The 12,239-nt window shown below is 37.0% G+C and overlaps 1 protein-coding gene across 3 annotated transcripts in view; it reads left to right on the forward strand.

Annotated features, from left to right (window-relative positions):
- Window positions 1-2,299: 2,299 nt before the first annotated feature.
- Window positions 2,300-12,239, forward strand: part of LOC134793119 (receptor-type tyrosine-protein phosphatase N2) — a 30,790-nt gene continuing 20,850 nt past the window's right edge. The window contains exon 1 of one of the 3 annotated variants that reach the window (XM_063764662.1): window positions 2,300-2,624. The gene's annotated coding sequence lies outside the window, so the exon portion shown is untranslated. The remainder of the gene's footprint in view (window positions 2,625-12,239) is intronic. The other 2 variants (XM_063764663.1, XM_063764664.1) reach the window with 2 other exon arrangements.

The raw sequence follows: 12,239 nt of genomic DNA on the forward strand, positions 1-12,239 counted from the left end.
GGATCAGTTGGAAAAAAAATTCGACATTCGAACTGCAAAAAATTATCGCACATACTCATTTGTACCGAAAATAAAGGGTAAACTTAAACTGTACAACGGTACTATAAATGCGAAAGTAAGTCTGTCTATCTGTACGGTTACCATCAGTTTGTCACTGACATAAACGCCGTCGAGAACGTAATTTACTTTCTATACATCTCGCTCGCACTCGCATATTAGTGCAAACGGGATGTATAGAAAGTAAATTACGTTCTCGACGGCGTTTATGTCAGTGACAAACTGATGGTAACCGTACAGCCGGCGTAGCCAAGGTTACAATCGCTATCGCTTCGACAACGAAAAGCATTATGTCTCTCTATCACTCTTCCACATTAGTGCGACAGTGACAGTTGCGTTTCGATCGCTACGGAGCGTAAGCGATCGGCATCTTGGCTACGCGGCCTGTTACCTCTTCGCGCTTAAACTACTGAGCCATTTAGGTGAAATTTGATATGAAGGTAGCTTGAGGTCCGAGGAAGGACATATGATGTTTTTTTCAATCATTATCCCCATCATCATCCCACGCAGACGTAGTGGCGGGCAAAAGCTAATAACTTAATGTCAGACAGAACTTGTAGGTACCTGCCTAAGTGCCTAATGTATCGTATTCGTGCCTTGAAACCTCGTGCGAGCGTATCGAGTCGTTATAAAAGTTGACTACTACATTTCGAACCAATCGCTGCTCTCCTGTTTCATTTTTGGAACGATTCTCTTGCTAAAGACGTGGTAAACAAGAACTTAACTCCCGTATAACAAATAATACCTACTTGTCTTTATTTCCAGTAATACAGGAATACCTGCTAAAGTGGGAATGAATGACCAGGGCGCTGGTTATCCTAATTGTGTTCCAAGCACGATAATTAAACACTCGAAAGGAGGGCGAGTACCTGAGTAGGCTCGCAAGATTAATTTGGCGTAAGTACCGGTCTACAATTCCAGCCGCCGCGATATGGGTTAGCGACCAATAAGGTAAATCTGTAACGTTTCCTACCCACTATAGTAGTAAGTACGTAGTACAGTACGGTTACCATCAGTTTATCACTGACATAAACGCCGTCGAGAACGTAATTTACTTTCTATACATCTCGCTCGCACTCGCATATTAGTGCAAACGGGATGTATAGAAAGTAAATTACGTTCTCGACGGCGTTTATGTCAGTGACAAACTGATGGTAACCGTACAGTAATATTGTACCGTACCATCGTGGGTACATCGACAAATAAATGGCCAAACGAAAAGCAAAATATGTATCTGTAGGGCTACCGCCAATACCGAAAATCGTCAATTGCGGGCATTTTTCTCTGTCACTCTAATTACGCCTTCATTGGAGTAAAAGAGTAAGATCCCCGCAATTTGCGAATTTCGGTTTTCGCGGTAGCCCCTCTGTCTTCCAGAATGCTACGGAAAGTCACGAGACTATTTCCATACATTATTTAAGTTTCCGTTGTCGTTTTCTATCAATGATTGTCATCTTGGCTAGGCCTCCTGCAACGAGGTAATCGTAAAGCATCGAGCATTTTTAATACTGAATTCTTGTCTAATCGATAAGTAATAGAAAACTATTTAGTTGGTAATACTTACCTACCAACTAAATTAAGTGTTGGGTGGGTGGGTGATAAAAGAATAAGAATAGAAATGGAACTGGAATGGCCAAGGCCACGCCAGAAATATCTACTCATACCTACGAAAAAAGCTCAAGAATCCAGCGAAGAGCCTTTCAGACTCAAGTGCTACGAAGATACGTGGGATGCTACGAATCGTAGAGGTATCTACGTAGACATATTCAATACTTAATAGTTTATGTACCTATACTATACCTATAGTGTTTCATTGAAATAATTAGCTATTAGTCTAAGTACCAAGGACATAAAAGGCACTAGTAACTTAAAGCGACAGGCACTGAACCGAATGTAACACAAAACCGCGTTATCGTAACTGTACCACGCATAGAGACATCCCCAACAACTACATTTGAAAACTAATTTAATTGTGAACCTTATCCTTACGCAACAGAGTACATAATTGATTAATTTTTTAAATGTAGATAATGCATTTAGGGTAAAAGCGTGAGAACAACGTCATTAGCATTCGGGCGCTGTTTACGCGATAACCGGCGTGTGGGCGACACCCGGCGAAGTACTAGGACACGCTCAAACAAGAATTCCACCCGAACTTAGCATACCCTATTTAAAAAGTAACGGCGCAGTAATCATGGGCTTGGTAATTTATCCACATATCTACCAGAGCCATATTTTTCCACCGCCGCTTTTATCGCGCCAGCATTATTAGTGTCCAAGTGAAGTGTTTCGAGAGGCCCAGTGCTAATATCGCGTTATCTGATGATGATTGGTGTATAACATAGAATCGGAACGTTATGTGGGCGGTGGAACCGCCGCGTGTGAATGGATGGCTCTCGGATCGATAGAGCTCAGTGCGCAGGCCCGCCTTAACAGAACACAGCTGGTGGCTTCGCATCTTTCCTCCAACACTTCCACGAACTCAACCGCGTTTCAGTGCCTGTAGTGAAAATAAAAGTGCTTGGCAGATTGCGGATATGTTCGCGACTCCCCGGCGGCTCTAAACGGTGCGTACACCACACCCTACGCCACACAAACATGCCCGCTCCACAGCTTTCAGTCGCGCTCCAGAGTCGCCATTACCAATTATTTCGACGCGAAACCTGTTACTCGACCCCTTAACTAATTATTATTATGTGGACGCGTTTGTTTATAAACTATAAACCTATTAGTGAGATCATATTGCTTTAATATAGGCATACGAGATCTGTAATCCTTAATAATACATATCAATTTACGTATTTTGTTATGCGTTACGTTGGAATTGGATACTTTGTCGATAATCTGTGATATTAATAGATCTGGGGTTTAGGGATTGTTGTACCGCCTACTATAATTAGCATAGGTTCTTTTTGAGTGGAATGACAATGGTAGAAACATTTCGCATTGGTGTAGGCAGCAGTTTGAATTGTGTGGGAGGAAAAGGGCATGGGTGCCTACGTCAGTGGACCCGGACCGACGACGTACGTCACGCGCGGGTCGCTGTCGAACAGCTCTTTGAAAGAATTATGGATTTTTATTGAATACCACATTGTTTTACTCGGTATAGAAACTTTCACACCCTGGATGCCTTTTGTTTTCAACTTTAAACCTATTACATACCACTATACCTATTGGTAGAAAATTTAAAAATGTTGTTTTTGGTCCCAATTAGATATAATGGATAAGGGAGCAGGCCACAGTGACTGTTCATATTTCACAGAACAATCTGTAATCGGAAACTTGAATTACATTTAGGTACCGACACAAAATTTATGACTATCCCTACAGCCGAAAACCTCCATTAATGCAATAACAAGGAATCAGTTTCATTGCTATTTACAAGGAGCAAATTTTACTAGTTATTTTCAAGTAGGTAAAGCAGCATTAGATCTGCGACTATGAGTATTTATTAAACTAATTAGGTAGACCATTCATTCTTGGGTATATATTTACCTCTTTCTGCTTCTTTTTTAATGTATTTTTAATTTATTCACTTATCTTAATTATAGTATAGGATATATACATAGCTGGGCATTAACTCGTTAATCCGTTAATCGTTAATTAACGAAGTTAAGTCTTCGAGTAACGGATTAACTTTTAAGTTAACTTTAAAAACCTGTAACGGACTTGTTAACTTCCGTTAACTTTTCTTAAGTCCGTTAATCGTTAATACCTAAGTATTTACTCACACCAAGGCCGCGCGCTGCCTCAAATATAACACTTGGTATACCTTAGAGTGCTGCTGTGGAACGCCTGTTTTCGGCGGGAAAAGATATTTTTTCTCCAAAACGGGCGTCGCTATCAGATGACAATTTTAATATGCTCATGTTCATAAAGGGGAACATGCACCTTATGGCAGATGCTAGCAAAGAATATTTTTATTGGCTATGCTATTATTAATTAGTAATGATTACCATGCTAATTAGTAGATTAGTCTTTAAGACGGAACAGGAGCTGAGTTTTAAATATTTTAGGTAAATATACCCGTCTCGCTAACGGAAGCGGCTCCTAAAACTAGTGCGATAAGGACAAGGCGAAAAATCCTAAAATCTCAAAAATCGAGGTTTCGTACTCGACTGTTTCCTCCTCCAAAACTTAACCAATCCTAACCAAACTTGGAAATCTAAATGATTATGAAATTATCTGTGTCGGACTGTTTTGATTTTTTGGCTAATTAATATCAGTTTTGAATACTACGCCTCTCATTGCGGCATAGTCAATTAGGCCATTTTTGCCATTTTTGAAGGCCTATAGGGCCTTAAAAAACAAAAATATCCAAAAAAGCAAAACGGTCCGACACAGATATTGACAATATTAATCTGTTATGAAAAAATCATTGCTCTAGCATCAAAACCGACGGAGGAAACAGTCGAGTACGTTTGTATGGAGAAATAACCGCTCCTGTTGGCTCTTAATAAAAATCAAAATTTATGATTATTTCTCCTAGTTTTATTTCTTATTGCGTATATTTACGATTTCAAGTTAACGATTAACTTTTAACTTTAACTTCCGTTAAAACTTTTGAAAAGTAACGTTTTAACGTTTAACGAAGTTAACTTTTTATTTAACGGATTAATGATTAACGAAGTTAACTTTTTGATTAACGGTGCCCAGCTCTGGATATATACTATTATAAATTATTGGAATGTATGGGGCCCAATACATTCCACGACTCTTCTCTTTCCGAACAGACTACCCTATTGATTAATTACCTACCTTAAAAGTAAAATAAAAAATAATATGATGTTTCAATAATATCCAATCAAATAAAATCGATCTGAAAATGAAAATCGAGTCTCTAATAGAGAAAACCTCTCCTGGTCGTCAATTTCATATTAAAATAATGTTCATAATGTTGGTTACGTATTAGAAACAGAACTAAATACGCAAAACCTATGGAACTATTAATAATTTTATGTAGCTATTATTATAGTTATTACTTATCAAAAACAGGTATTTCAAGAGTAACGATTTCAAATCTACCTACTCTTTTATTCTGCTTTCCGCCTACGTCACAGAAAATTGAAGCTATCTACCTATCTATCAATTAAAGTAGTCAGGCAATCCGCTCATTATTTACCACGATCGATAATGCCATTAAGTTATTTATACAATCGTGATATAATAGAGAGCTTTTCAGTCGAGTACCGTGTTTAGGCAACGAAGCTTGCTGAGTTGCCTAAGTAAGGTACGTGATTGAAAAGCTTGATTATATCACTATAGTATACAATACTTTTTCTACGCGTCAACAAAAATAATACTTCAAACTAGTAGAATCATATAGGTAAACAAACCAACAGTATGCAGCTAAGATACGCGAGCAGCCGCGATACCTTCATACTGGTACGCGCCCCGGCCGCCGCGGCCGGCCGCGTTGGTTAACGACACCTTGTAACTCATGAGGCCCTGGTACTTGCTCCGCGCTAAATTCAATTTTTAAACATTTTTTTTCTCGATTTTAGCCACCGTAGATGGAGACTAACAAGTAACGCTAAGCGGTTTTCGTAGTCTATGGATGTTCCTATATTAAGGGTGACACATGCGCGTTTCTGACTTATGAAGCAATTGTTCCTACAATACAACCTAAAATAAATAATTAATTTGAGCTGTGATTGGTCAATTTCATTATAGTTGACTAAACTGTATCGAAATGAATATTATAGTTGAGTTGGGAGCCAATACATTAAAAGTACCCAAATGCAGTTTGGTATACGAAATCTTAATTCAAGAATTACAGTCGACGAGTAGAAAAACTACTATTATAGATGGGCACGTATTTAACCGGTCAACTAATTAATCGAATTTTGGTAGTTTAAAATAATAGAAATGGGTACTAAAATTAATAGTTTGGCAACTAAAATGGAACCTTAAAATATATCAATATGAGTTGTTTTTTTAATGCCGTTACAGCTTTTGATTATTTTTAGGCAGGTACCAAATATTTATTTGGCAACTGAATTATTATATTGGAGACTATTTAAGAAGCACATTTTAAAAAGAAAACGGCTATCTATTAATTTAAAAATGAAGTTCTTTTAAAATATTTTGTTTTGTCATTACACGGTCAAGCTAACACCCTCCTCCTCGCTTCGCTCGTCGTCGCACCTATCTTTTGACTCTGGCAGAACGTGGTAACTATTGAAATTAGTAAATCAAAATTTAAAGACGTAATGGTATAATGGTCATTAGGTGTTTCATGATTAGGAATTTCAACTATAAGTATAGTAGGGTATTATACGTAAATAAATTTGTGGTGTTTTGTGGATTAGGAAATTTGTCAATTTAAAGTACTAGGTATGCATATGTTTAAATTTAAATTATTTAAAAATGGAGTATTTAAAGCTTATGTTTATAGGTATCTTAGGTATTCTGTTTATCCACAAAATATATAAACAACCAAATTTTATGATCGCTTTACAATATTAGTTGCCAACTTATTATTTTAGACGCCAACCTATCAATTCAAGTTCCCTATATTTTTTTTGGGTGGCTTGATTTTGCTGCCAGTTTTTTAATAATATGATGCTTAAATTTGAGGCTAATATAAATTTATTGGTGCTAAAATATTAATGCACAGCCAAATTATATTATTATATGCCCAGTGAAAGTTCCTGTTTAATATTTTAGTTGCCCGGTTAATAATAAGCCTTATAGATGTAATGATACCGTATAAAATCCGCATGCAACTATCGATCGACGCTACCTTAATTTATATTACCTGGTGGAATTTCATTAGCGTTTATGCTCAGATAGCTCACCGAGTGACTTGATTTAATATTCAACAAGGCACTTTTTAAGGTTCTACTTAGTAGAATCATCAAGATCAGTTCCTTCAAAACATGCTTATTTTAGCGTATTATCTACGATAACACAATTAAAAATAGCCACAACCGAATACAGAACCTCCTCCTTCTATGAAATTGAAGTCGGTTAAAAATAGGTGTTATAAGTTATAATGACAGAACAAAAGTGTTTCCTACAAAACATGCTTATTACACGACTGCCCAAAAAACAGAGTGTATTGTTTTCAGGGTTCATGTTTTTATGTGAGTTTCTTTATTCCACCATAACTTCTGAATGCCTGAACCGATTTTTTTAGCGTAGGTATTCTCTACGATAATCTCTTTTACAACCCCTATGTTTTTGACACATTTCATAAAAATAGGTAGGTACTTATAAATAAGTACCATTCAGACATTCAATACTCTGTAGGCGTCAGTTAATTGAAGTTGTTTGTTTGCTACAAGATAACAGGTAGGCGTTGATTAAAACGTAATTAAATAACGAAAGCATTTATAGGCTGAATTTTCTTTGAAAAGCATATAAGAGGGGACCAATTCACAAATGAGATGAATTAGAGTATAAAAACATTGGTTCGGGGGGATGTATGTTAAAATCCGCCATTTTCAGATGATTTTTAACCGACTTCCATTTCATAGAAGGAGGAGGTTCTGTATTCGGTTGTGGCTATGTTTTTTTTTTTTTATGTATGTTCATCGATTACTCCGAGACCCGTGGGCCGATTTGAGTAATTCTTTTTTTGTTCGAAAGGAGGTACTTCCAAGGTGGTCCCATCTGGTGCTGTTCTGATGATGGGATCCATGAGGAATTGAGGGAACTCCTCAATTTTTAAATGCACATGTAGGGTGATTTGGGTGTTTTCTTAAGCAACTCGAGCATTTTCTCTCGAAAACCACCAATTTGATGAAGTGGACCTGATGATGATGATTGTTTTGATGATAATCATGACGATTTCTTAAAATGTACGACGTTCAGCGATTATTCCGAGACCCGTGGTCCGATTTGAGCAATTATTTTTTTGTTTGAAGGGAACTGCCTCCAAGAGCGTCCCACATTAATCTGGTGCTATTCTGATGATGGGATCCGTGAAGAATTGAGGGAACTCCTCAATTTTTAAAGGCACATGTATGGTGATTTGGGTATTGTCTTAAGCAAATCAAGCATTTCCTCTTAAAAACCACTAATTTGATGGAGTGGACCTGATGATGATGATTGTTGATGATAAATGATGGTGATTTTATAAGTGTAGATTACTCCGGAACCCGTGGTCCGATTTGAGTACTTAATTATTTTTTTGTTTGAACGAAGTTACCTCCAAGGTGTTCCCATAATATTGTTGGTTATAATCTGGTGACGGAATTCATAAGGAAATGAGGGAACTCCTCAATTTTTAAAGGTACGAGTGTGGCGACATCGTTGTTTTTTATAGTAACTCAAACATTTCCTCCCGTTAATAACCCATTTGATGAAGTACAACTGTAGCCTTACCACGAGTTTGACACTACATCTTCGCTATCGTCTTCGTAACTTACTTTCTATACATCTCGCTCGCACTAATAGGATGCCAGTACGAGCGAGACGCATAGAAAGTAAGTTACGCACACGCTAGCGAATATGTCAGTGTTAGACTTATGGTAAGGCTACTGCATGAGGAGTCGGGAAATGGCGGTTGAAGGGTTGGTGGTTCAGGCTTCAGGGTCGAGGGGTTCCGTGATCAGGGGTTGATGTGCTGTGAGGTTGAGTGATCTGGGGGTTGAGGGATTGGGTCAGTGGCGGGGCGGAGGATGGATTTTGTGTTTGTGCACTGTAGTGACAGGAATGATTACGAATTTAGTGCTACGCATCATTATTATTTTCATTCATGCGTCACGCGTCACTCATAAGCTGTTAACAATGCCTTACAATTAAAAATGGAAAAATAAAAACTTTTACAAAAAAAAAGAAAACCGACTTCAAAAAGGATAAAATAAAATATAATCCGTTTTTAAGTATATGCGTTACTAACTGATATGTTTGAAGTCGGTGCCAAGACAAATAGTAACAATACCGGTCAAAAATAATCAGCTTTATGTCTATAAATCTCATTACAACTGTACTAATCGGTATTATAATAGTGAAAGTAATTCTGTCTGTCTCTTTGTCACCTTTTCAGCTAAACAACTGCCATGTAAACTGGTGAAATTTGCCATGCAGGTAAAAAGTTAAAGCCCTGTAGATGGTTCTTGAATTGTTTTATATTTTGAAATCAAGTTCTCTGGATAAGAGGCGGGAAATAACTCAGTCCCAATCCCACACCTGAGTACTATGGACAGTTCGAAAAATAGTAAAAATTGCTCTTTAAAAAACATATCAGCAATCGCATTGGTTTTATACTAGTACCGACAAACATGGTACGGACTGCGCCAAGGTGGATTGACAGTGGGTTCTTAGGTATCTACAGAAAGTATGATAATTGCTGTCGTGTAAGGCAATCCTTGTTATGGCAAACATTGTTATCGGATCGCCCTAAAATCATGTTATGCTTCAAATTTGGCTTGGCACCGACTTCAAACATATCAGTTAGTAACGCATATACTTAAAAACGGATTATATTTTATTTTATCCTTTTTGAAGTCGGTTTTCTTTTTTTTTGTAAAAGTTTTTATAACGTTTGTACTTGTGTATTTGTCGGACTGTTCTAATTCGATTTAGATCAAGTTTTTTTTTTTTGCTTTAATGGTTGAAGATATTAACCACTTGACGATTTCCTGCGAGTTGACAATTGAAGTAATTTTTTCGTACCTGAATGCCATGTTTGATATCAGTCGGATGGGAGATGGGACAAAACTTTTCAAATTAGTCAGGGCACGGAGGCGTACTAATAAAACCATTTCGTAAGCATTTAAAGGGAGCTGTTGTAAGCATTTACTAAGGGAGCATTTTTAAATTCCCTTAAAAGAAAATACATATCATATACTCTGTATCTTTAGGTATTTAAATAAAAGTAAACAAATAATTTGTACATAACATTTATTGGTTAACAAACCAAATACAAAACCGCCTGAATCTGTCACTGATCGACCTGACTTTAACCTACATACATTATTTCATCATGTAATGTTTTCATCTACCCTCAACTGGCTTAAGGAGCCATTTGAGGGTAGATGTTGTTTACTTTTATTTAAATACCTATCTAGAGATACAGACTATAGGTTTGGAAGTTTTTAATGTCTATAAATTTAAAAGTTCGTCGCTTTTTTGGCAGAATTTTGTATCATATTGCTATTATAATGGTGATCGCTGAATTTAGATCCAGGAAAAGCGTTGTTTATAGATTTTAACCAAGTCTTTCTGCAGGAAATGACAACAGGGATCGCCTTCCTTTGTTTCAAAGGAAAAATAAACGATGTTTCATTGTTATGTGTCGCTTCACTGCAGATTTTCTTATTTGAGATTATAATTAAATAGGAGCTCGAAACGGTACTTTTTAATATTTTTACTGACTGCTCATGACATTGCTGACAAGGCGTGAAATAATAGGGGAAAATTAGCATGGGGCCAGGTACTGAAAGAGTCACTTGTATTATTTCGGTGGTTTCAGAGCGAATTTTGTATTAGAAAAATGTTTGTTTTTAACAGGTATTTTTAACAGGTAATTTGTATTTAAAAAAAACTCGTATAAAATTCGTTTCGAACCTAACGAAATAATTCAAGACTTCCCCCCTACCGCTTCTGAATAAATGGCAAAGGTAGTAGCGACGAACTGTAATATATTTATCAACACCGAATTTTTATGATCGTTGACGTTACATACCATGTGAATTGTGAAGGTTATAAAAGTCGTAACCTTAATATACTTATTATATAAGCTTAGTTATATACAGTAGAGTCCGGTTAGTACGACTCCGCATATAACAACCAACCGCTTATAGCGACGAAAGTATAGGCACTTGTTTGGTTTTAGTACAAGCTGCTATGAAAGCACAACCGTTTATTACGACTCCGCTTATAACGACCGATTGCTTTTAACGACGGAAATTGACTCAAAATCCGTCCATCAAGTCCGGTTACAACGACGAGCGATGTAGTTTTTACTTTTTACAAATAAATTGTTGGTAAGAAGCTTACTCCGTCCCGCGCATCCAACTACCCTCCCCCTTTTGCCTATACGGAGCAAGATGAAATAGTCATGTGACTTTTCGTAATTTTGCAAACTAAATAAAACCCAATTCCCATTATTCAATTGAGCTTAAACTTCACATACCTACATAATTATGTAAGTATTGGGTGACAATGCAATACATATTTTGGTAGTTAAGTACCTTCGAGCTGATCTGATGATGGACACAGGAGGTGGCCATAGGAACTGTGTGATAAAACAACGTCATCTTGATTAGATCCCCAAGAATTACGACTTTATATTTTACGGGATTCGAGTAATTTGCGGATGACGAGTGAGTACGCGTACCTTGAAAAGTGGCTTCTTCGAAACACACAAGTCTCTCCATTTAAGACAAGGTGTCGTATAACACTAACGTAAATAAATATTTTAAAAGAAATGTTTTCTTTTCTTTGATTATCGCATAAGTATTAATAAATACAAAATGATGTAATTATTTTGATTACAAAATATATTAAAATTGGCAGTTCGTTTTGTACGACGTCCGGTTAGTACGACGTAATATCAGCGGTCCCTTGGGCGTCGTTATAACCGGACTCTACTGTATTCTATTTATTACTCGACTTTACCCGCCTACAAACGTCTTCTTTAACTAATCGTGTTTGAGATTAGGGGTCATTCATTAATAATATCACACGAATTTCTAGGTTTGACCCCTCCTCCCCCTCATTGTTACACTTGGTCACATTTGGCAAACCACTCCCCCCCCCCTGGTGTGACGTCACATTTTTAGTAGGTTGTACATATTATTCATATTTTATCCAAATATTTATGAAAAAAAGAAATATTAGTAATTTTATAACTATGAAGTATTTGAACAAATTAAATTATTTTTCAGAAAATATTTTAATTTGTTTTTATCAAGTAGAAACACTACTATATAAATTATAAACTGAAATAAATGTCATATACTAAGAAAAAGTGACCAAGGCCTCCAGTGCCCCAGGCTGGAATCGAACCAGCGTCCTCTGCTATCGCGGCAGGTGCCTGAACCACTCGGCCACCGGGCCACAGCGACATTAGTCAAATTTTCCAAGTATATGCACTTCCTACTGAAGGCTTGTGGCGCCCCCTAGCCATCTCTAAGGTAGAACAGTATGGTTCGAACCTTCTATCTGGATCATTCTCATGATGATACCGAGCTAGCGAGAGAGATGGCGCTGCCAATCAATACTATGAA

The sequence above is a fragment of the Cydia splendana genome, chromosome 8 (assembly GCF_910591565.1).
Source record: "Cydia splendana chromosome 8, ilCydSple1.2, whole genome shotgun sequence".
In the NCBI taxonomy this organism is placed as follows: Eukaryota; Metazoa; Arthropoda; class Insecta; order Lepidoptera; family Tortricidae; genus Cydia; species Cydia splendana.